Source organism: Oncorhynchus kisutch, linkage group LG14, assembly GCF_002021735.2.
Source record: "Oncorhynchus kisutch isolate 150728-3 linkage group LG14, Okis_V2, whole genome shotgun sequence".
In the NCBI taxonomy this organism is placed as follows: domain Eukaryota; kingdom Metazoa; phylum Chordata; class Actinopteri; order Salmoniformes; family Salmonidae; genus Oncorhynchus; species Oncorhynchus kisutch.
The window spans coordinates 89,752,625-89,779,303 of NC_034187.2; the positions used below are offsets into that span (position 1 = coordinate 89,752,625).

The 26,679-nt window shown below is 46.5% G+C and overlaps 1 protein-coding gene across 1 annotated transcript in view; it reads right to left on the reverse strand.

Moving 5' to 3' along the window:
- Positions 1 to 8,713, reverse strand: part of LOC109881178 (neurocalcin-delta A) — a 79,490-nt gene extending 70,777 nt beyond the window's left edge. Inside the window, exon 1 of the mRNA XM_020473334.2 lies at positions 8,512 to 8,713. The gene's annotated coding sequence lies outside the window, so the exon portion shown is untranslated. The remainder of the gene's footprint in view (positions 1 to 8,511) is intronic.
- Between the last annotated feature and the right edge of the window lie 17,966 nt (positions 8,714 to 26,679).

Sequence of the window (26,679 nt, forward strand, 5' to 3'; positions counted from 1 at the left end):
TGGACAAACCAGCTGATGGACAAAGTTTGAGCAGCTGATGTACAAACCGCACAGACAACCTGTAGAGAAAGTTTTAATGTAATTTCATTCTACATTCTGGCTTGTAAGGAACATTTTCACGATTCCTCACACGAATGTGTCAGGCTGTACATCCATTGTGTATTAAAGCTGGATTAATCAGTCAACTTTGCAACTAGAGCCCAGAAGGAAAGCACTGCTGCAACTAGAACCCAGTAGGAAAGCACTGCAGCAACTAGAACCCAGTAGGAAAGCACTGCTGCAACTAGAACCCAGTAGGAAAGCACTGCTGCAACTAGAACTCAGAAGGAAAGCACTGCTGCAACTAGAACCCAGTAGGAAAGCACTGCTGCAACTAGAACCCAGAAGGAAAGCACTGCTGCAACTAGAACCCAGTAGGAAAGCACTGCTGCAACTAGAACCCAGAAGGAAAGCACTGCTGCAACTAGAACCCAGTAGGAAAGCACTGCTGCAACTAGAACCCAGTAGGATAGCACTGCTGCTATTAGAACCCAGTAGGAAAGCACTGCTGCAACTAGAACCCAGTAGGAAAGCACTGCAGCAACTAGAACTCAGTAGGAAAGCACTGCAGCAACTAGAACCCAGTAGGAAAGCAATGCTGCTACTAGAACCCAGTAGGAAAGCACTGCTGCTATTAGAACCCAGTAGGAAAGCACTGCTGCAACTAGAACCCAGTAGGAAAGCACTGCTGCAACTAGAACCCAGTAGGAAAGCACTGCTGCTATTAGAACCCAGTAGGAAAGCACTGCTGCTATTAGAACTCATTAGGAAAGCACTGCTGCAACTAGAACCCAGTAGGAAAGCACTGCTGCAACTAGAACCCAGTAGGAAAGCACTACTGCTACTAGAACCCAGTAGGAAAGCACTACTGCTACTAGAACCCAGTAGGAAAGCACTGCTGCAACTAGAACCCAGTAGGAAAGCACTGCTGCAACTAGAACCCAGTGGGAAAGCACTGATGCTACTAGAACCCAGTAGGAAAGCACTGCTGCAACTAGAACCCAGTAGGAAGGCATGGATGCTACTAGAACTCAGTAGAAAGCACTGCTGCAACTAGCTCTGGACAACTTCCATTCCTACAGTTCTCAGCTATTCTGCCTTCTCCCTTCAGTTTTCGGCCATTAGATTTGCCCAAGACTGGCTCACGTGAGCTACAGAAAGTAGTCATACCCCTTGACTTTTTCCACATTTTTTTTGTGTTACAGCCTGAATTCAAAATGGATTAAATACATTTACACAAAATACCCCATGAAGACATGTTTTTAGAAAAAATGTCTAATGTATTGAAAATGAAATACAGGAATGTCTCATTTACATACACTACCAGTCAAGAGTTTGGACAACCTTCTCATTTTATTTTTATTTTACCTTTATTTAACTAGGAAAGTCAGTTAAGAACAAATTCTTATTTTCAATGACGGCCTAGGAACAGTGGGTTAACTGCCTGTTCGGGGGCAGAACGACAGATTTGTACCTTGTCAACTCGGGGATTTGAACTTGCAACCTTTCGGTTACTTTCGGTTACTGTCCAACACTCTAAGCACTAGACTACCCTCTCACCCCTCATTCAAGGGGGTTTCTTCATTGTAGAATAAAGTGAATACATCAAAACTATTAAATAACGCATATGGAATCATGTTGTAACCAAAAAAGTGTTAAACCAATAAAAATATATTTTTTATTTGAGATTCTTCAAATTAGCCACCTTTGCCTTGATTACAGCTTTGCACACTCTCGGCATTCTCTCAACCAGCTTCATGAGGTAGTCCCCTGGAACGAATTTCAAATAACAGGTGTGCCTTCGTAAAAGTTCATTTATGGAGTTTCTTTCCTTCTTAATACATTTGAGCCGATCAGTTGTGTTGTGACAAGGTAGGGGAGGTACACAGAAAATTGCCCTATTTGGTAAAAGACCAAGTTCAAATCTGTCCTTTGGTCTGATGAGTCCAAATTTGAGATATTTGGTTCCAACCGCCGTGTCCTTGTGAGACGCAGAGTAGGTGAACGGATGATCTCTGCATGTGTGGTTCCCACGTGAGGCATGGAGGAGGAGGTGTGATGGTGTTGGGGCGCTTTGCTGGTGACACTGTCAGTGATTTATTTAGAATTCAAAGCACACTTAACCAGCATGACTACCACGGCATTCAGCAGCGACTCGCCATCCCATCTGGTTTGCACTTAGTGGGACTATCATTTGATTTTCAACAGGATAATGACCCAGCACCCCTGCCGGCTGTGTAAGGGCTATTTGTCCAAGAATGCCCAAATCCCATCATCAGCGTGAAGAAAATATGGAAGAAAGGGGAGAGGGTGCCTTGTAAGAATTTGCCGACGAGTAGGTAAACCAACACTTTCCTCCATATTATTGGCCAACGTGCAATCATTGGAAAACAAACTGGACGATCTATGATAGACTATCCTACCAAAGGGACATTAAAAAACTGCAATATCTTATGTTTCTCCAAGATGTGGCTGAACGATGACATGGATAATATGGAGCTGGCTGGTTTTTCCATGCATTGGCAGGAAAGAGCAGCTACGTCTGGTAAGATGCGGGGCGGAGGTGTGTGTCTTTTTGTCAATAACTGCTGGTGCAAGATGTCTAATATTAAAGAAGTCTCGAGGTAGAATACCTCATGATAAAGTGTAGACCACACTATCTACCAAGAGAGTTCTAATCTATATTTTTCGTAGCTGTCTATTTACCACCACAAACCGATGCTGGCACTAAGACAGCACTCAACCAGCTGTATAAGGCCATAAGCAAACAAGGAAATGTTCATTCAGAAGCTGCTCTCCTATTGGCCGGGGACTTTAATGCAGGCAAACTAAAATCCGTTTTACCTCAGCATGTCACATGTGCAAAAAACTCGAGACCACCTTTACTTGACACACAGAGATGCATAAAAAGTTCTCTCCCGCCCTCCATTTGGCAAATCTGACCATAATTCTATCCTCCTGATTCCTTCTTACAAGCAAAAACTAAAGCAGGAAGTACCCATGGCTCGCTCAATACGGAAGAGGTCAGATGACGCGGATGTCACACTACAGGACTGTTTTGCTAGCAAAAACTGGAATATATTCATCCAAGCTGCCAAGGAGTGGGAAACTAATCCGGACGTTCATAAGAAATTCCACTCTGCCCTCAGTCGAACCATCAAACAGGCAAGGCATCAATAAAGGAATAAGATCTTATCCTACTACGCCGGGTCTGACACTCGTCAGATGTGTCAGGGCCTGAAAAATATTACAGACTATAAAGGGAAATCCAGCCACAAGCTGCCCGGTAACGCTAGCCTACCAGACGAGCTAAATGCCTTTTATGCTCGCTTCGAGGCAAGAAACACTGAAGCATGCATGAGAACATTAGTGTGATCACGTTCTCTGTAGCCAATATGAGCAAGACATTTAAACAGGTCAACATTCAGAAAGCAACGGGCCAGATGGATTACCAGGCATGTCAGAGGAAGGCCCAAAAACTTGTCAAAGATTCCAGTCACCCAAGTCATAGACTGTTCTCTTTGCTATCGCACGGCAAGCAGTACCGGAGTGCCAAGTCTGGGACCAAAAGCTCCTTAACAGCTTCTACCCCCAAGCCATAAGACTGCTGAACAATTGATCAAATGGCCATCTGGACTATTTACATAGACTCCCCCCCCCATTCGTTTTTTACAGTGCTGATACTTGCTGTTTATTATCTATGCATAGCCACCTCACAAATTACCTTGACTAACTTGTACTGCCACACATTGACTCGGTACCCCTGTATATAGCCTCATTATTGTTATGTAATTTTCTTGTGCTAATTTATTTATATATATATATATATATTTTTTTTACTTTAGTTTATTTAGTAAATATTTTCTTTGCTCTATTTCTTGAACTGCATTGTTAGTTAAGGGCTTGTAAGCATTTAACAGTAAGGTCTACACCTGTTGTATTCGGCGCAAGTGACAAATACATCAGATAACCTGGCCGCCACAATCACCCGACCTCAACCCAGTTGAGATGGTTTGGGTTAAGTTGGACTGCAGAGGGAAGGAAAAGCAGCCAACAAGTGCTCAGCATGTGTGGGAACTCCTTCAAGACTGTTGGAAAAGCATTCCAGATTAAGATGTAGGAGAGAATGCAAAGAGTGTGCAAAGCTATCATCAAGGCAAAGGGTGGCTGGCTACATTGAGGAATCTCAAATATAATTATATTTTGATTTGTTTAACACTTTTTTGGTTACTACATGATTCCATGTGTGTTATTTAATAATTTTGATGTCTTCACTATTATTCTGCAATGTAGAAAATAGTAAAAATAAAGAAAAACCCTTGAATGAGGAGGTGTGTCCAAACTTTTGACTGGTACTGTAAGTAGTCACACCCCTGAGTCAATACATGTTAGAATCCCCTTTGGCAGCGATTACAGCTGTGAGTCTTTCTGGGTAAGTCTCTAAGAGTGATTACAGCTGTGAGTCTTTCTGGGTAAGTCTAAGAGTGATTACAGCTATGAGTCTTTCTGGGTAAGTCTCTAAGAGTGATTACAGCTATGAGTCTTTCTGGGTAAGTCTCTAAGAGTGATTACAGCTGTGGGTCTTTCTGGGTAAGTCTCTAAGAGTGATTACAGCTATGAGTGTTTCTGGGTAAGTCTAAGAGTGATTACAGCTGTGAGTCTTTCTGGGTAAGTCTCTAAGAGTGATTACAGCTATGAGTGTTTCCGGGTAAGTCTCAAAGAGTGATTACAGCTGTGACTCTTTCTGGGTAAGTCTAAGAGTGATTACAGCTGTGAGTCTTTCTGGGTAAGTCTCTAAGAGTGATTACAGCTGTGAGTCTTTCTGGGTAAGTCTCTAAGAACTTTGCACACGTGGATTTTACAATATTTCCATGTTATTTTTTAAACAATTTTTCACGCTCTGTTAGGTTGATTGTTGATCATTACTAGACAGCCATTTTCAAGTGTTGCTATAGATTTTCAAGCCGATTTAAGTCAAAACTGTAACTAGGCCATTCAGGAACATTCAATGTCGCCTTGGTTAGCAACTCCAGTGTATATTCGGCCTTGTGTTTTAGGTTATTGCCCTACTGAAAGGTGAATATCTCCCAGTGTCTGGTGGAAAGCAGACTGAACCAGGTTTTGTAGGATTTTGCCTGTGCTTAGCTCTATTCCGTTTCTTTTTATCCGAAAACAACTCCCTAATCCTTGCCGATGACACCCATAACATGATGCAGCCACCACCATGCTTGAAAATATGAGTTGTGTTGAGTTGGATTTGCCCCAAACATAATGCTTTGTATTCAGGACAAAAAAATGAATTGCAAACCAGATGCATGTTTTGGAATTTTTGTATTCTGTACAGGCTTCCTTCTTTTCACTCTGTCATTTAGGTTAGTATTGGGCTCCCGAGTTGCGCAGAGGTCTAAGGCACTGCATCTCAGTGCTAGAGGCGTCACTACAGACACCCTTGTTTGAATCCAGCCTGTATCACAACCGGCCGTGATTAGGAGTCCCATAGGGCGGAGCACAATTGGCCCAGGGTCCAGGTTTGGCCGGTTTAGGCCGTCATTGTAAATAAGAATTTGTTCTTAAATGAATTGCCTACATAAATAAAGGTTCAATAAAAATAAAAACATTGTGGACTTTCATTGTGTTGCTCTATCCTCAGTTTTCTCCTGTCACAGCTATTAATCTCTGTAAGTGTTTTAAAGTCACTATTGGCCTCATGGTGAAATCGCTAAGGGATTTTCCTCCTCTCCGTCAACGGAGTCAGAAAGGACGCCTGTATCTTTGTAGTGACTGAGCCTAATGAATAACTTCACCATGCTCAAAGGGATATTTATTGTCTGCATTTTGTTGGACCCATCTACCAATAGGTGCCCTTCTTTGCAAGGCATTGGAAAACCTCCCTGATCTTTGTGGATCAATCTGTATTTGAAATTCACTGCTCGACTGAGGGACCTTACAGATCATTTTATGTGTGCGGTACAAAGATGAGTTAGTCATTCAAAAATCATATTAAAAACTATTAACACACATAGAGTGAGTCCATGCAACTTATTTAATTTTGCCATAACAAAGGGGTTGAATACTTATTGACTCAAAGACATTTCAGCTTTACATTTTTTATTAATTTGACATTTCAAAAAATATTATTCCACTTTGACATTTTGGGGTATTGTTTTGTAGGCCAGTGACACAAAATCTCAATTGAATCCATTTTAAATTCAGGCTGTAGTACAACAAAATGAGGAAAAAGTCAAGTGGTGTGAATACTTTCTGTCGTCAATGTAACTAATTAGCACAGGTGGTCCCTCTTGTCTTGCAAATTTTCCCATCAACCAGCGCTGTAACATGGAGGTATGGCCATGTGGGAACAAGGTGTGTATCAATTTAACCTTTTGTTTTTTATTAGTAGTATTTTTTGCTGATATGAAAGATAAGGTCCCTATGGTTCCAACACCGTACAGCGATGGGTGTTAATGTTCAGACTGAGCGTCGGGGATCTTAATTAACAAACCTCCCTACAGAAGAAGCCAACGTCCAATGACTCTTATGTGTAATGTAATGAATTGAGAGACATAATGTAATGAAATGAGAGTCATAATGCAATGAACCAAGTCATAATGTAATGAATTGAGAGTCATAATGCAATGAACTGAGAGTCATAATGTAATGAACTGAGAGTCATAATGTAATGAACTGAGAGTCATAATGTAATGAACTGAGAGTCATAATGTAATGAATTGAGAGTCATAATTTAATGAACTGAGAGTCCTAATGTAATGAACTGAGAGTCATAATGTAATGAACTGAGAGTCATAATGCAATGAACCAAGTCATAATGCAATGAACCAAGTCATAATGTAATGAACTGAGAGTCATAATGTAATGAATTGAGAGTCATAATGCAATGAACCAAGTCATAATGTAATGAATTGAGTCATACTGTAATGAACTGAGAGTCATAATGTAATGAACTGAGAGTCATAATGTAATGAACTGAGAGTCATAATGTAATGAATTGAGAGTCATAATGTAATGAATTGAGAGTCATAATGTAATGAACTGAGAGTCATACTGTAATGAACTGAGAGTCCTAATGTAATGTACTCTGGATGGCTCTGACTTAGAATACGTGGACAACAACAAATACCTGTGTGTCTGGTTAGACTGTAAACTCTCCTTCCAGACTCACATTAAGCATCTCCAATCCAAAATGAAATCTAGAATCGGCTTACTATATCGCAACAAAGCATCCTTCACTCATGCTGCCAAACATACCCTCGTAAAACTGACCATCCTACCGATCCTCGACTTCGGTGATGTCATCTATAAAATAGCCTCCAACACTCTACTCAACAAACTGGATGCAGTCTATCACAGTGCCATCCGTTTTGTCACCAAAGCCCCATATACTACCCACCATTGCGACCTGTACGCTCTCGTTGGCTGGCCCTCGCTTCATACTCGTCGCCAAACCCACTGGCTACAGGTTATCTACAAGTCTCTGCTAGGTAAAGCCCCGCCTTATCTCAACTCACTGGTCACCATAGCAGCACCCACTCGTAGCACGCGCTCCAGCAGGTATATCTCACTGGTCACCCCCAAAGCCAATTCCTCCTTTGGTCGTCTTTCCTTCCAGTTCTCTGCTGCCCATGACTGGAACGAATTGTGAGTCTCCAGCTTTCTGAAGCTGGAGACTCACATCTCCCTCACTAGCTTTAAGCACCAGCTGTGAGAGCATTTTACAGATCACTGCACCTGTACTTAGCCTATCTGTAAACAGCCCATCTATCTACATACCTCATCCCCATACTGGTATTTATTTATTTATTTTGCTCCTTTGCACCCCAGTATCTCTACCTGCACATTCATCTTCTGCCGATCTACCATTCCAGTGTTTAATTGCTATATTGTAATTACTTCGCCACCACGGCCTATTTATTTCCTTAATTTACCTCATTTGCACTCACTGTATATAGACTTTTTGTTTTCTTTTGTTCGGCTGTATTATTGACTGTATGTTTTGTTTATTCCATGTGTAACTCTGTGTTGTTGTATGTGTCGAATTGCTACGCTTTATCTTGGCCAGGTCGCAGTTGCAAATGAGAACATGTTCTCAACTAGCCTACCTGGTTAAATAAAGGTGAAATAAATCAATCAATCAAATGAACTGAGAGTCATGATCAAAGGGTATGCTGCAACTGTAACCCAGTAGAAAAGCACAGCTGCAACTAAAACCCAGTAGGAAAGCACCTGGCTGTAACTCAGAACACAGACAGACTCCCAACTCAGACAGACAGACAGACAGACAGACAGACAGACAGACAGACAGACAGACAGACAGACAGACAGACAGACAGACAGACAGACAGACAGACAGACAGACAGACAGACAGACAGACAGACAGACAGACACATGGACACAGCAGATAAAGGAGACATAGACACAGGAAACAGCAGATAAGAAATCAGCCCTTTACTTACGTTACTTGCAGTCCTGTTGAAGACTCTCTAGTAGTCCATGTATGGTATGCCCCAAATTGCGAGTTGCTGCAGCTTCAGGAACTTTGGTGGAGGATGGTTGGGGGTTAAAAGTTGAAGCAGCAACAGGTAGCAGGCAGGGAAAAGAGAGAAGGAGTGGCTCAGTCAGGCAGCTTCAACTCACTGTCCAATAGATTCCTCATAGCCCTGAACATTCTGCTAAGCCCAGGGGCTGAACATTAGCCCCTCCCACTATGATGTCAAAGCCCCAGGTCACATGATACTCTACAGGCCAATGGAAACCTGCGTTTCCTTGGCAACTAGAACCCAGCACTTCAATGGGGTTTTCTGTCTGTCACTGGTGGTCAGGAAAAAAGACCAAGAAAATAAAACTTCACACAAGACTCAGTAAACAAATTATGAAAAAACATAACAAACATTAAGCATTTTCTGTTCGAAATGTTTCCAATTTAACTCATTTACATGTTATCTTACCTTTAAAACTATACTACTGATTCTATTTTAGTAAAAAATATAGCCTACAGATTATTTTTCAAAATCAACTAATCAGGGAACAATTATTTTGTAAAAGTGTCCTGCTACAAAGTATCTTCAATGCATTGAGCTGTTTTATTTAAATTGTTCCAATGTGCAGCAGTAAGGCTATACTGAATCCTCATGGCAGATCGGCTGTCCTACAGCTGAGAGCAGATGTCTGTTCACAGTGGAGGACATGCTTTAGTTAAATAGATCAGTGGAAGTCAAAGTACACAGGATGATTAGCTGGGAGTCAGGTTGGATTGAGCGACTGTTTCTTAATGGACAGCTTTTGGAAACCAGGCCATTGTGCCCTGCTGAGTCATGTAAAGGCCTGCAGACATTGCAAGTGTGGTAGTGGGGTTATTCCTAATGTTAGGTTTTATTAATGTGTAATGAATCATAATCAAATCAAATCAAATCAAATCAAATTTATTTATATAGCCCTTCGTACATCAGCTGATATCTCAAAGTGCTGTACAGAAACCCAGCCTAAAACCCCAAATGTGACATGTACAGCAGTGGTCTACACATTTACATTTTACATGTTAGTCATTTTGCCAACATTCGTAACAGTGTATTCAACTGAAGTAAGTGAAACAACCACATATCAGGATCATTGCAATTAAAAACGTATAAAAAATAGTCTGCAAGCCTTGTAAGAGTAAAACAACAGTTGAGGGTTACGGTTAGGGGTTAGGGGTTAGGGGTTAGGGTTTAGGGGTTAGGGGTAAGGGGTAGGGGTAGGGGTAGGGGTTAGGGTTAGGGGTTAGGGTTAGGGTTAAGGGTTAAGGGTTAGGGGTTAGGGTTAAGGTTAGGGTTAGGGTTAGGGTTTAGGGTTAGGGGTTAGGGTTAGGGTTAGGGTTAGGGGTTAGGGTTATGGTTTAGGGTTAGGGTTAGGGTTAGGGTTAGGGTTAGGGGTTAGGGTTAGGGTTAGGGGTTAGGGGTTAGGGGTTAGGGTTAGGGGTTAGGGTTAGGGTTAGGGGTTATGGTTAGGGTTAGGGTTAGGGTTATGGATTAGGGTTAGGGTTAGGGTTAGGGGTTAGGCATTAGGGTCAGGATTAGGCGTTAGGGTTAGGGTTAGGGGTTAGGGTTAGGGGTTAGGGTTAGGGTTTAGGGTTTAGGGTTAGGGGTTGGGGTTAGGGTTAGGGTTAGGGGTTAGGGTTAGGGTTAGGGTTAGGGTTAGGGTTAGGGGTTAGGCATTAGGGTCAGGATTAGGCGTTAGGGTTAGGGTTAGGGTTAGGGGTTAGGGTTAGGGGTTAGGGTTAGGGTTTAGGGTTAGGGGTTAGGGTTAGGGTTAGGGTTATGGATTAGGGATAGGGTTAGGGTTAGGGTTAGGGTTAGGGTTAGGGTTAGGGTTAGGGTTAGGGTTAGGGTTAGGGGTTAGGCGTTAGGGTCAGGATTAGGCGTTAGGGTTAGGGTTAGGGTTAGAGGTTAGGGGTTGGGGTTAGGGGTTAGGGTTAGGGTTATGGATTAGGGTTAGGGTTAGGGGTTAGGGGTTAGGGGATTGGGTTAGGGTTAGGGGTTAGGGATTAGGGTTAGGATTAGGGGTTTGGGGTTAGGGTTAGGGGTTAGGGTTAGGGGTTAGGGTTAGGATTAGGCGTTAGGGTTACGGGTTCGGGGTTAGGGTTAGGGTTAGGTGTTAGGGGTTGGGGTTAGGGTTAGGGTTAAGGTTAGGGTTTAGGGTTAGGGGTTAGGGTTAGGGTTAGGGTTAGGGTTAGGGGTTAGGGGTTAGGGGTTAGGGGTTAGGGTTAGGGGTTAGGGGTTAGGGTCAGGATTAGGCGTTAGGGTTAGGGGTTAGGGTTATGGTTAGGGTTAGGGGTTAGGGGTTGGGGTTGGGGTTAGGGTTAGAGTTAGGGTTAGGGTTATGGATTAGGGTTAGGGGTTAGGGTTAGGGTTAGGGTTAGGATTAGGGGTTCGGATTAGGGGTTAGGGTTAGGGGTTAGAATTAGGCATTAGGGTTCGTCACTAAAGCACCTTATACCACCCACCACTGCGACTTGTATGCTCTAGTCGGCTGGCCCTCGCTACATATTCGTCGCCAGACCCACTGGCTCCAGGTCATCTACAAGTCCATGCTAGGTAAAGCTCCGCCTTATCTCAGCTCAGTGGTCACGATGGCAACACCCATCCGTAGCACGCGCTCCAGCAGGTGTATCTCACTGATCATCCCTAAAGCCAACACCTCATTTGGCCGCCTTTCGTTCCAGTACTCTGCTGCCTGTGACTGGAACGAATTGCAAAAATCGCTGAAGTTGGAGACTTTTATCTCCCTCACCAACTTCAAACATCAGCTATCTGAGCAGCTAACCGATCGCTGCAGCTGTACATAGTCTATTGGTAAATAGCCCACCCTTTTTCACCTACCTCATCCCCATACTGTTTTTATTTATTTACTTTTCTGCTCTTTTGCACACCAATATCTCTACCTGTACATGACCATCTGATCATTCATCACTCCAGTGTTAATCTGCAAAATTGTAATTATTTGCCTACCTCCTCATGCCTACCTGGTTAAATAAAGGTGAAATAAAAAAAATAAAAAAGGATTAGGCGTTAGGGTTAGGGTTAGGGGTTAGGGTTAGGGGTTAGGGTTAGGGTTAGGGGTTCGGGGTTAGGGTTAGGGTTAGGTGTTAGGGGTTGGGGTTAGGGTTAGGGTTAAGGTTAGGGTTTAGGGTTAGGGGTTAGGGTTAGGGTTAGGGTTAGGGTTAGGGTTAGGGTTAGGGTTAGGGGTTAGGGGTTAGGGGTTAGGGTTAGGGGTTAGGGGTTAGGGTCAGGATTAGGCGTTAGGGGTTAGGGTTATGGTTAGGGTTAGGGGTTAGGGGTTGGGGTTGGGGTTAGGGTTAGGGTTAGGGTTATGGATTAGGGTTAGGGGTTAGGGTTAGGGTTAGGGATTAGGGTTAGGGTTAGGATTAGGGGTTCGGATTAGGGGTTAGGGTTAGGGGTTAGAATTAGGGTTTAGGGTTAGGGTTAGGGTTAGGGTTAGAGTTAGGGGTTAGGGGTTAGGGTTAGGATGATAGATTATATCATTCCATCAGTAGAACAGACACAGTTAGTTGAGTGTTAGGCGAATATATTATATTATTTTATCAGTAGAACATATTACTACTGATGTAGCATTTTACGATTGAAGACACAACAGAGTAGTATGAAGACAACAAAACATAATGAAGACAACAGAGCAGGTTGTAGATAAAAGAGCAGTATGAACAACAGAGTAGGATGAAGATTACAGAGTAGCCAGAAAAATAACAGAGTAGTATGAAGATCACAGAGCAGTATGAAGACAACAGAGTAGGATGAACATTACAGAGTGGGTTGAATATTGCAGAGTAGGTTGAAGATTACAGAGTAGGTAGAAAAATAACAGAGTAGTCAAATCAAAAAAAAATATTTGTCACATACACATGGTTAGCAGATGTTAATGCGAGTGTAGCGAAATGCTTGTGCTTCTAGTTCCGACAATGCAGTAATAACGAACAAGTAATCTAACTAACAATTTTTAAAAAAACTACTGTCTTATACACAGTGTAAGGGGATAAGGAATATGTACATAAGGATATATGAATGAGTGATGGTACAGAGCAGCATAGGCAAGATACAGTAGATGATATCGAGTACGGTATAACATATGAGATGAGTATGTAAACAAAGTGGCATAGTTAAAGTGGCTAGTGATACATGTATTACATAAGGATGCAGTCGATGATATAGAGTCCAGTATATACGTATGCATATGAGATGAATAATGTAGGGTAAGTAACATTATATGAGGTAGCATTGTTTAAAGTGGCTAGTGATATATTTACATCATTTCCCATCAATTCCCATTATTAAAGTGGCTGGAGTTGAGTCAGTGTCATTGACAGTGTGTTGGCAGCAGCCACTCAATGTTAGTGGTGGCTGTTTAACAGTCTGATGGCCTTGAGATAGAAGCTGTTTTTCAGTCTCTCGGTCCCAGCTTTGATGCACCTGTACTGACCTCGCCTTCTGGATGACAGCGGGGTGAACAGGCAGTGGCTCGGGTGGTTGATGTCCTTGATGATCTTTATGGCCTTCCTGTAACATCGGGTGGTGTAGGTGTCCTGGAGGGCAGGTAGTTTGCCCCCGGTGATGCGTTGTGCAGACCTCACTACCCTCTGGAGAGCCTTACGGTTGAGGGCGGTGCAGTTGCCATACCAGGCGGTGATACAGCCCGCCAGGATGCTCTCGATTGTGCATCTGTAGAAGTTTGTGAGTGCTTTTGGTGACAAGCCGAATTTCTTCAGCCTCCTGAGGTTGAAGAGGCGCTGCTGCGCCTTCTTCACGATGCTGTCTGTGTGAGTGGACCAATTCAGTTTGTCTGTGATGTGTATGCCAAGGAACTTAAAACTTGCTACCCTCTCCACTACTGTTCCATCGATGTGGATAGGGGGGTGTTCCCTCTGCTGTTTCCTGAAGTCCACAATCATCTCCTTAGTTTTGTTGACGTTGAGTGTGAGGTTATTTTCCTGACACCACACTCCGAGGGCCCTCACCTCCTCCCTGTAGGCCGTCTCGTCGTTGTTGGTAATCAAGCCTACCACTGTTGTGTCGTCCGCAAACTTGATGATTGAGTTGGAGGCGTGCGTGGCCACGCAGTCGTGGGTAAACAGGGAGTACAGGAGAGGGCTCAGAACGCACCCTTGTGGGGCCCCAGTGTTGAGGATCAGCGGGGAGGAGATGTTGTTGCCTACCCTCACCACCTGGGGGCGGCCCGTCAGGAAGTCCAGTACCCAGTTGCACAGGGCGGGGTCGAGACCCAGGGTCTCAAGCTTGATGACGAGCTTGGAGGGTACTATGGTGTTGAATGCCGAGCTGTAGTCGATGAACAGCATTCTCACATAGGTATTCCTCTTTCCAGATGGGTTAGGGCAGTGTGCAGTGTGGTTGAGATTGCATCGTCTGTGGACCTATTTGGGCGGTAAGCAAATTGGAGTGGGTCTAGGGTGTCAGGTAGGGTGGAGGTGATATGGTCCTTGACTAGTCTCTCAAAGCACTTCATGATGACGGATGTGAGTGCTACGGGGCGGTAGTCGTTTAGCTCAGTTACCTTGGCTTTCTTGGGAACAGGAACAATGGTGGCCCTCTTGAAGCATGTGGGAACAGCAGACTGGTATAGGGATTGATTGAATATGTCCGTAAACACACCGGCCAGCTGGTCTGCGCATGCTCTGAGGGCGCGGCTGGGGATGCCGTCTGGGCCTGCAGCCTTGCGAGGGTTAACACGTTTAAATGTCTTACTCACCTCGGCTGCAGTGAAGGAGAGACCGCATGTTTTCATTGCAGGCCGTGTCAGTGGCACAGTATTGTCCTCAAAACGGGCAAAAAAGTTATTTAGTCTGCCTGGGAGCAAGACATCCTGGTCCGTGACTGGGCTGGATTTCTTCCTGTAGTCCGTGATTGACTTTAGACCCTGCCACATGCCTCTTGTGTCTGAGCCGTTGAATTGAGATTCTACTTTGTCTCTGTACTGGCGCTTAGCTTGTTTGATAGCCTTGCGGAGGGAATAGCTGCACTGTTTGTATTCGGTCATGTTACCAGACACCTTGCCCTGATTAAAAGCAGTGGTTCGCGCTTTCAGTTTCACACGAATGCTGCCATCAATCCACGGTTTCTGGTTAGGGAATGTTTTAATCGTTGCTATGGGAACGACATCTTCAACGCACGTTCTAATGAACTCGCACACGGAATCAGCGTATTCGTCAATGTTGTTATCTGACGCAATACGAAACATCTCCCAGTCCACGTGATGGAAGCAGTCTTGGAGTGTGGAGTCAGCTTGGTCGGACCAGCGTTGGACAGACCTCAGCGTGGGAGCTTCTTGTTTTAGTTTCTGTCTGTAGGCAGGGATCAACAAAATGGAGTCGTGGTCAGCTTTTCCGAAAGGGGGGCGGGGCAGGGCCTTATATGCGTTGCGGAAGTTAGAGTAACAATGATCCAAGGTCTTTCCACCCCTGGTTGTGCAATCGATATGCTGATAAAATTTAGGGAGTCTTGTTTTCAGATTAGCCTTGTTAAAATCCCCAGCTACAATGAATGCAGCCTCCGGATAAATTGTTTCCAGTTTGCAGAGAGTTAAATAAAGTTCGTTCAGAGCTATCGATGTGTCTGCTTGGGGGGGGATATATACGGCTGTGATTATAATCGAAGAGAATTCTCTTGGCAGATAATGCGGTCTACATTTGATTGTGAGGAATTCTAAATCAGGTGAACAGAAGGATTTGAGTTCCTGTATGTTTCTTTCATCACACCATGTCACGTTGGCCATAAGGCATACGCCCCCACCCCTCTTCTTACCAGAAAGATGTTTGTTTCTGTCGGCGCGATGCGTGGAGAAACCCGTTGGCTGCACCACTTCGGATAGCGTCTCTCCGGTGAGCCATGTTTCCGTGAAGCAGAGAACGTTACAGTCTCTGATGTCCCTCTGGAATGCTACCCTTGCTCGGATTTCATCAACCTTGTTGTCAAGAGACTGGACATTGGCAAGAAGAATGCTAGGGAGTGGTGCACGGTGTGCCCGTCTCCGGAGTCTGACCAGAAGACCGCCTCGTTTCCCTCTCTTTCGGAGTCGTTTTTTTGGGTCGCTGCATAGGATCTGCTCCGTTGTACTGTTTGTAAGGCAGAACACAGGATCCGCGTCGCGAAAAACATATTCTTGGTCGTACTGATGGTGAGTTGACGCTGATCTTATATTCAGTAGTCGACTGAATATCGACTGTATTCGACTGTATGTGATGAAACCTAAGATGACCTGGGGTACTAATGTAAGAAATAACACGTAAAAAAACTAAAAACTGCATAGTTTCCTAGGAACGCGAAGCGAGGCGGCCATCTCTGTCGGCGCCGGGAGTCCAGTAGTATGAAGATCACAGAGCAGTATGAAGACAGCAGAGTGGTATGAGGACAACAGAGCAATAGGAGGACAGCAGAGCAGAATACAAGGTAGTACGAAGACAATAGAGTATTACGAAGACAACAGAGTATTATGAAGACAACATAATAGATTGTAGATAAAAGAGCAGTATTAAGACAACAGAGTAGCATGTAGTCACAACAGCGTAGTACGAAGACAACAGAGTATTGCGAAGACAACAAAACATAACGAAGACAACAGAGTAGTATGAAGACAACAGAGTAGGTTGTAGATAAAAGATCAGTATGAAGACAACAGAGTAGTATGAAGACAGCAGAGCAGTATGAAGAAAACAGAGTTGTATGAAGACAACAGAGCAGTATGAAGACAACAGAGCAGTATGTAGACAACAGAGCAGTATGAAGACAGCAGAGCAGTATGAAGACAACAGAGCAGTATGAAGACAACAGAGCAGTATGAAGACAACAGAGCTGTATGAAGACAACAGAGCAGTATGAAGACAACAGAGCTGTATGAAGACAACAGAGCAGTATGAAGACAACAGAGTAGTATGAAGACAACAGAAAAGATGAAGACAACAGAGAGGTATGAAGACAACAGAGCAGTATGATGACAACAGAGAATATGAACACAACAGAGAATATGAAGACAACAGAGCAGTATGAAGACAACAGAGCAGTATAAAGACAACAGAGCAGCATGAAGACAACAGAGCAGTATGATGACAACAGAGAATATGAACACAACAGAGTAGTATGAAGACAGCAGAGCAGTATGAAGACAACAGACCTGTATGAAGACAACAGAGAATATGAACACAACAGAGTAGTATGAAGAGTGTATGTATGACAAATTGAGTGTATGTAAACTTCTGACCCACTGGGAATGTGATGAACGAAATAAAAGCTGAAATAAATCATTCTCTCTACTATTATTCTGACATTTCACATGTGGTGATCCTAACTGACCTAAGACAGGGAACTTTTAACAGGATTACATGTCCGGAATTGTGAAAAACTGAGTTAAATGTTTTTGGCTAAGGTGTATGTAAACTTCCGACTTCAACTGTATGTTAGAGACTCAGTAGTCAAGGAAGACACTGAAGACACTGATTTCACCAAAGAAGCACAAATCTCATCATGACCTCCATCACCTCCATTACATCAGGAGAATCAAACTGAAGCGGATAGTTGCAGAATCCACATCAACCTGATTATAAACATTTTACCATGAGACATCATCAATCAACATCTCAAAGCACTCACAGTTACTTTAGTTAAATATTCCTATTTAAACGAGATCAGTGTCCCTATACCGGGAGATAAGACACGTCAGACTGGAATGGACTGCCACTACCGGGAGATAAGACACGTCAGACTGGAATGGACTGCCACTACCGGGAGATAAGACACGTCAGACTGGAATGGACTGCCACTACCGGGAGATAAGACACGTCAGACTGGAATGGACTGCCACTACCGGGAGATAAGACACGTCAGACTGGAATGGACTGCCACTACCGGGAGATAAGATACGTGTCAGACTGGAATGGACTGCCACTACCGGGAGATAAGATACGTCAGACTGGAATGGACTGCCACTACCGGGAGATAAGATACGTCAGACTGGAATGGACTGCCACTACCGGGAGATAAGACACGTCAGAATGGAATGGACTGCCACTACCGGGAGATAAGATACGTCAGACTGGAATGGACTGCCACTACCGGGAGATAAGACACGTCAGACTGGAATGGACTGCCACTACCGGGAGATAAGACACGTCAGACTGGAATGGACTGCCACTACCGGGAGATAAGATACGTCAGACTGGAATGGACTGCCACTACCGGGAGATAAGATACGTGTCAGACTGGAATGGACTGCCACTACCGGGAGATAAGATACGTCAGACTGGAATGGACTGCCACTACCGGGAGATAAGATACGTCAGACTGGAATGGACTGCCACTACCGGGAGATAAGACACGTCAGAATGGAATGGACTGCCACTACCGGGAGATAAGATACGTCAGACTGGAATGGACTGCCACTACCGGGAGATAAGACACGTCAGACTGGAATGGACTGCCACTACCGGGAGATAAGACACGTCAGACTGGAATGGACTGCCACTACCGGGAGATAAGATACGTCAGACTGGAATGGACTGCCACTACCGGGAGATAAGATACGTGTCAGACTGGAATGGACTGCCACTACCGGGAGATAAGATACGTCAGACTGGAATGGACTGCCACTACCGGGAGATAAGATACGTGTCAGACTGGAATGGACTGCCACTACCGGGAGATAAGATACGTCAGACTGGAATGGACTGCCACTACCGGGAGATAAGACACGTCAGACTGGAATGGACTGCCACTACCGGGAGATAAGATACGTCAGACTGGAATGGACTGCCACTACCGGGAGATAAGATACGTCAGGCAGGAATGGACTGCCACTACCGGGAGATAAGACACGTCAGACTGGAATGGACTGCCACTACCGGGAGATAAGACACGTCAGACTGGAATGGACTGCCACTACCGGGAGATAAGACACGTCAGACTGGAATGGACTGCCACTACCGGGAGATAAGACACGTCAGACTGGAATGGACTGCCACTACCGGGAGATAAGATACGTGTCACATGTCAGACTGGAATGGACTGCCACTACCGGGAGATAAGATACGTCAGACTGGAATGGACTGCCACTACCGGGAGATAAGATACGTCAGACTGGAATGGACTGCCACTACCGGGAGATAAGACACGTCAGACTGGAATGGACTGCCACTACCGGGAGATAAGACACGTCAGACTGGAATGGACTGCCACTACCGGGAGATAAGATACGTCAGACTGGAATGGACTGCCACTACCGGGAGATAAGATACGTCAGACTGGAATGGACTGCCACTACCGGGAGATAAGACACGTCAGACTGGAATGGACTGCCACTACCGGGAGATAAGATACGTCAGACTGGAATGGACTGCCACTACCGGGAGATAAGACACTTCAGACTGGAATGGACTGCCACTACCGGGAGATAAGACACGTCAGACTGGAATGGACTGCCACTACCGGGAGATAAGACACGTCAGACTGGAATGGACTGCCACTACCGGGAGATAAGATACGTGTCACATGTCAGACTGGAATGGACTGCCACTACCGGGAGATAAGACACGTCAGACTGGAATGGACTGCCACTACCGGGAGATAAGACACGTCAGACTGGAATGTACTGCCACTACCGGGAGATAAGACATGTCAGACTGGAATGGACTGCCACTACCGGGAGATAAGACACTTCAGACTGGAATGGACTGCCACTACCGGGAGATAAGACACGTCAGACTGGAATGGATTGCCACTACCGGGAGATAAGACACGTCAGACTGGAATGGACTGCCACTACCGGGAGATAAGATACGTGTCAGACTGGAATGGACTGCCACTACCGGGAGATAAGATACGTCAGACTGGAATGGACTGCCACTACCTGGAGATAAGATACGTCAGATTGGAATGGACTGCCACTACCGGGAGATAAGACACGTCAGAATGGAATGGACTGCCACTACCGGGAGATAAGATACGTCAGACTGGAATGGACTGCCACTACCGGGAGATAAGACACGTCAGACTGGAATGGACTGCCACTACCGGGAGATAAGACACGTCAGACTGGAATGGACTGCCACTACCGGGAGATAAGATACGTCAGACTGGAATGGACTGCCACTACCGGGAGATAAGATACGTGTCAGACTGGAATGGACTGCCACTACCGGGAGATAAGATACGTCAGACTGGAATGGACTGCCACTACCGGGAGATAAGATACGTCAAACTGGAATGGACTGCCACTACCGGGAGATAAGACACGTCAGACTGGAATGGACTGCCACTACCGGGAGATAAGATACGTCAGACTGGAATGGACTGCCACTACCGGGAGATAAGATACATCAGACTGGAATGGACTGCCACTACCGGGAGATAAGACACGTCAGACTGGAATGGACTGCCACTACCGGGAGATAAGACACGTCAGACTGGAATGGACTGCCACTACCGGGAGATAAGATACGTGTCACATGTCAGACTGGAATGGACTGCCACTACCGGGAGATAAGATACGTCAGACTGGAATGGACTGCCACTACCGGGAGATAAGACACGTCAGACTGGAATGGACTGCCACTACCGGGAGATAAGATACGTCAGACTGGAATGGACTGCCACTACCGGGAGATAAGATACGTCAGACTGGAATGGACTGCCACTACCGGGAGATAAGACACGTCAGACTGGAATGGACTGCCACTACCGGGAGATAAGATACGTCAGACTGGAATGGACTGCCACTACCGGGAGATAAGACACTTCAGACTGGAATGGACTGCCACTACCGGGAGATAAGACACGTCAGACTGGAATGGACTGCCACTACCGGGAGATAAGACACGTCAGACTGGAATGGACTGCCACTACCGGGAGATAAGATACGTCAGACTGGAATGGACTGCCACTACCGGGAGATAAGACACTTCAGACTGGAATGGACTGCCACTACCGGGAGATAAGACACGTCAGACTGGAATGGACTGCCACTACCGGGAGATAAGACACGTCAGACTGGAATGGACTGCCACTACCGGGAGATAAGACACGTCAGACTGGAATGGACTGCCACTACCGGGAGATAAGACACGTCAGACTGGAATGGAATGCCACTACCGGGAGATAAGATACGTCAGACTGGAATGGACTGCCACTACCGGGAGATAAGATACGTCAGACTGGAATGGACTGCCACTACCGGGAGATAAGATACGTCAGACTGGAATGGACTGCCACTACCGGGAGGTAAGACACGTCAGACTGGAATGGACTGCCACTACCGGGAGATAAGATACGTCAGACTGGAATGGACTGCCACTACCGGGAGATAAGACACGTCAGACTGGAATGGACTGCCACTACCGGGAGATAAGATACGTCAGACTGGAATGGACTGCCACTACCGGGAGATAAGATACGTCAGACTGGAATGGACTGCCACTACCGGGAGGTAAGACACGTCAGACTGGAATGGACTGCCACAACCGGGAGATAAGATACATCAGACTGGAATGGACTGCCACTACCGGGAGATAAGATACGTGTCAGACTGGAATGGACTGCCACTACCGGGAGATAAGATACGTCAGCCTGGAATGGACTGCCACTACCGGGAGATAAGACACGTCAGACTGGAATGGACTGCCACTACCAGGAGATAAGATACGTCAGACTGGAATGGACTGCCACTACCGGGAGATAAGATACGTGTCAGACTGGAATGGACTGCCAATACCGGGAGATAAGATACGTCAGACTGGAATGGACTGCCACTACTGGGAGATAAGATACGTCAGACTGGAATGGACTGCCACTACCGGGAGATAAGACACGTCAGACTGGAATGGACTGCCACTACCGGGAGATAAGACACGTCAGACTGGAATGGACTGCCACTACCGGGAGATAAGATACGTCAGACTGGATTGGACTGCCACTACCGGGAGATAAGACACGTCAGACTGGAATGGACTGCCACTACCGGGAGATAAGATACGTCAGACTGGAATGGACTGCCACTACCGGGAGATAAGATATGTCAGACTGGAATGGACTGCCACTACCGGGAGATAAGACACGTCAGACTGGAATGGACTGCCACTACCGAGAGATAAGACACGTCAGACTGGAATGGACTGCCACTACCGGGAGATAAGATACGTGTCACATGTCAGACTGGAATGGACTGCCACTACCGGGAGATAAGACACGTCAGACTGGAATGGACTGCCACTACCGGGAGATAAGATACGTCAGACTGGAATGGACTGCCACTACCGGGAGATAAGATACGTCAGACTGGAATGGACTGCCACTACCGGGAGATAAGATATGTCAGACTGGAATGGACTGCCACTACCGGGAGATAAGACACTTCAGACTGGAATGGACTGCCACTACCGGGAGATAAGACACGTCAGACTGGAATGGACTGCCACTACCGGGAGATAAGACACGTCAGACTGGAATGGACTGCCACTACCGGGAGATAAGATACGTCAGACTGGAATGGACTGCCACTACCGGGAGATAAGACACTTCAGACTGGAATGGACTGCCACTACCGGGAGATAAGACACGTCAGACTGGAATGGACTGCCACTACCGAGAGATAAGACACGTCAGACTGGAATGGACTGCCACTACCGGGAGATAAGATACGTGTCACATGTCAGACTGGAATGGACTGCCACTACCGGGAGATAAGACACGTCAGACTGGAATGGACTGCCACTACCGGGAGATAAGATACGTCAGACTGGAATGGACTGCCACTACCGGGAGATAAGATACGTCAGACTGGAATGGACTGCCACTACCGGGAGATAAGATACGTCAGACTGGAATGGACTGCCACTACCGGGAGGTAAGACACGTCAGACTGGAATGGACTGCCACTACCGGGAGATAAGATACGTCAGACTGGAATGGACTGCCACTACCGGGAGATAAGATACGTGTCAGACTGGAATGGACTGCCACTACCGGGAGATAAGATACGTCAGACTGGAATGGACTGCCACTACCGGGAGATAAGATACGTGTCAGACTGGAATGGACTGCCACTACCGGGAGATAAGATACGTCAGACTGGAATGGACTGCCACTACCGGGAGATAAGACACGTCAGACTGGAATGGACTGCCACTACCAGGAGATAAGATACGTCAGACTGGAATGGACTGCCACTACCGGGAGATAAGATACGTGTCAGACTGGATTGGACTGCCACTACTGGGAGATAAGATACGTCAGACTGGAATGGACTGCCACTACCGGGAGATAAGACACGTCAGACTGGAATGGACTGCCACTACCGGGAGATAAGACACGTCAGACTGGAATGGACTGCCACTACCGGGAGATAAGATACGTCAGACTGGATTGGACTGCCACTACCTGGAGATAAGATACGTGTCACACGTCAGACTGGAATGGACTGCCACTACCGGGAGATAAGATACGTGTCACATGTCAGACTGGAATGGACTGCCACTACCGGGAGATAAGATACGTGTCACACGTCAGACTGGAATGGACTGCCACTACCGGGAGATAAGATACGTGTCACACGTCAGACTCATTTGAAATGGACTGCCACTACCGGGAGATAAGATACGTGTCAGACTGGAATGGACTGCCACTACCGGGAGATAAGATACGTGTCAAACGTCAGACTGGAATGGACTGCCACTACCGGGAGATAAGACACGTCAGACTGGAATGGACTGCCACTACCGGGAGATAAGACACGTCAGACTGGAATGGACTGCCACTACCGGGAGATAAGATACGTCAGACTGGAATGGACTGCCACTACCGGGAGATAAGACACTTCAGACTGGAATGGACTGCCACTACCGGGAGATAAGACACGTCAGACTGGAATGGACTGCCACTACCGAGAGATAAGACACGTCAGACTGGAATGGACTGCCACTACCGGGAGATAAGATACGTGTCACATGTCAGACTGGAATGGACTGCCACTACCGGGAGATAAGACACGTCAGACTGGAATGGACTGCCACTACCGGGAGATAAGATACGTCAGACTGGAATGGACTGCCACTACCGGGAGATAAGATACGTCAGACTGGAATGGACTGCCACTACCGGGAGATAAGATACGTCAGACTGGAATGGACTGCCACTACCGGGAGGTAAGACACGTCAGACTGGAATGGACTGCCACTACCGGGAGATAAGATACGTCAGACTGGAATGGACTGCCACTACCGGGAGATAAGATACGTGTCAGACTGGAATGGACTGCCACTACCGGGAGATAAGATACGTCAGACTGGAATGGACTGCCACTACCGGGAGATAAGATACGTGTCAGACTGGAATGGACTGCCACTACCGGGAGATAAGATACGTCAGACTGGAATGGACTGCCACTACCGGGAGATAAGACACGTCAGACTGGAATGGACTGCCACTACCAGGAGATAAGATACGTCAGACTGGAATGGACTGCCACTACCGGGAGATAAGATACGTGTCAGACTGGATTGGACTGCCACTACTGGGAGATAAGATACGTCAGACTGGAATGGACTGCCACTACCGGGAGATAAGACACGTCAGACTGGAATGGACTGCCACTACCGGGAGATAAGACACGTCAGACTGGAATGGACTGCCACTACCGGGAGATAAGATACGTCAGACTGGATTGGACTGCCACTACCTGGAGATAAGATACGTGTCACACGTCAGACTGGAATGGACTGCCACTACCGGGAGATAAGATACGTGTCACATGTCAGACTGGAATGGACTGCCACTACCGGGAGATAAGATACGTGTCACACGTCAGACTGGAATGGACTGCCACTACCGGGAGATAAGATACGTGTCACACGTCAGACTCATTTGAAATGGACTGCCACTACCGGGAGATAAGATACGTGTCAGACTGGAAAGGACTGCCACTACCGGGAGATAAGATACGTGTCAAACGTCAGACTGGAATGGACTGCCACTACCGGGAGATAAGACACGTCAGACTGGAATGGACTGCCACTACCGGGAGATAAGACACGTCAGACTGGAATGGACTGCCACTACCGGGAGATAAGACACGTCAGACTGGAATGGACTGCCACTACCGGGAGATAAGACACGTCAGACTGGAATGGACTGCCACTACCGGGAGATAAGACACGTCAGACTGGAATGGACTGCCACTACCGGGAGATAAGACACGTCAGACTGGAATGGGCTGCCACTACCGGGAGATAAGACACGTCAGACTGGAATGGACTGCCACTACCGGGAGATAAGACACGTCAGACTGGAATGGACTGCCACTACCGGGAGATAAGACACGTCAGACTGGAATGGACTGCCACTACCGGGAGATAAGACACGTCAGACTGGAATGGAATGCCACTACCGGGAGATAAGATACGTCAGACTGGAATGGACTGCCACTACCGGGAGATAAGATACGTCAGACTGGAATGGACTGCCACTACCGGGAGATAAGATACGTGTCAGACTGGAATGGACTGCCACTACCGGGAGATAAGATACGTCAGACTGGAATGGACTGCCACTACCGGGAGATAAGATACGTCAGACTGGAATGGACTGCCACTACCGGGAGATAAGATACGTCAGACTGGAATGGACTGCCACTACCGGGAGATAAGATACGTCAGACTGGAATGGACTGCCACTACCGGGAGGTAAGACACGTCAGACTGGAATGGACTGCCACAACCGGGAGATAAGATACATCAGACTGGAATGGACTGCCACTACCGGGAGATAAGATACGTGTCAGACTGGAATGGACTGCCACTACCGGGAGATAAGATACGTCAGCCTGGAATGGACTGCCACTACCGGGAGATAAGACACGTCAGACTGGAATGGACTGCCACTACCAGGAGATAAGATACGTCAGACTGGAATGGACTGCCACTACCGGGAGATAAGATACGTGTCAGACTGGAATGGACTGCCACTACCGGGAGATAAGATACGTCAGACTGGAATGGACTGCCACTACTGGGAGATAAGATACGTCAGACTGGAATGGACTGCCACTACCGGGAGATAAGACACGTCAGACTGGAATGGACTGCCACTACCGGGAGATAAGACACGTCAGACTGGAATGGACTGCCACTACCAGGAGATAAGATACGTCAGACTGGATTGGACTGCCACTACCTGGAGATAAGATACGTGTCACACGTCAGACTGGAATGGACTGCCACTACCGGGAGATAAGATACGTGTCACATGTCAGACTGGAATGGACTGCCACTACCGGGAGATAAGATACGTGTCACACGTCAGACTGGAATGGACTGCCACTACCTGGAGATAAGATACGTGTCACACGTCAGACTCATTTGAAATGGACTGCCACTACCGGGAGATAAGATACGTGTCACACGTCAGACTGGAATGGACTGCCACTACCGGGAGATAAGATACGTGACACACGTCAGACTGGAATGGACTGCCACTACCGGGAGATAAGATACGTGTCACACGTCAGACTGGAATGGACTGCCACTACCGGGAGATAAGAAACGTGTCACACGTCAGACTCATTTGAAATGGACTGCCACTACCGGGAGATAAGATACGTGTCAGACTGGAATGGACTGCCACTACCGGGAGATAAGATACGTGTCACACGTCAGACTGGAATGGACTGCCACTACCGGGAGATAAGATACGTGTCACACGTCAGACTCATTTGAAATGGACTGCCACTACCGGGAGATAAGATACGTGTCACACGTCAGACTGGAATGGACTGCCACTACCGGGAGATAAGACACGTGTCACACGTCAGACTGGAATGGACTGCCACTACCGGGAGATAAGACACGTCAGACAGGAATGGACTGCCACTACCGGGAGATAAGACACGTCAGACTGGAATGGACTGCCACTACCGGGAGATAAGACACGTCAGACTGGAATGGACTGCCACTACCGGGAGATAAGACACGTCAGACTGGAATGGACTGCCACTACCGGGAGATAAGACACGTCAGACTGGAATGGACTGCCACTACCGGGAGATAAGACACGTCAGACTGGAATGGACTGCCACTACCGGGA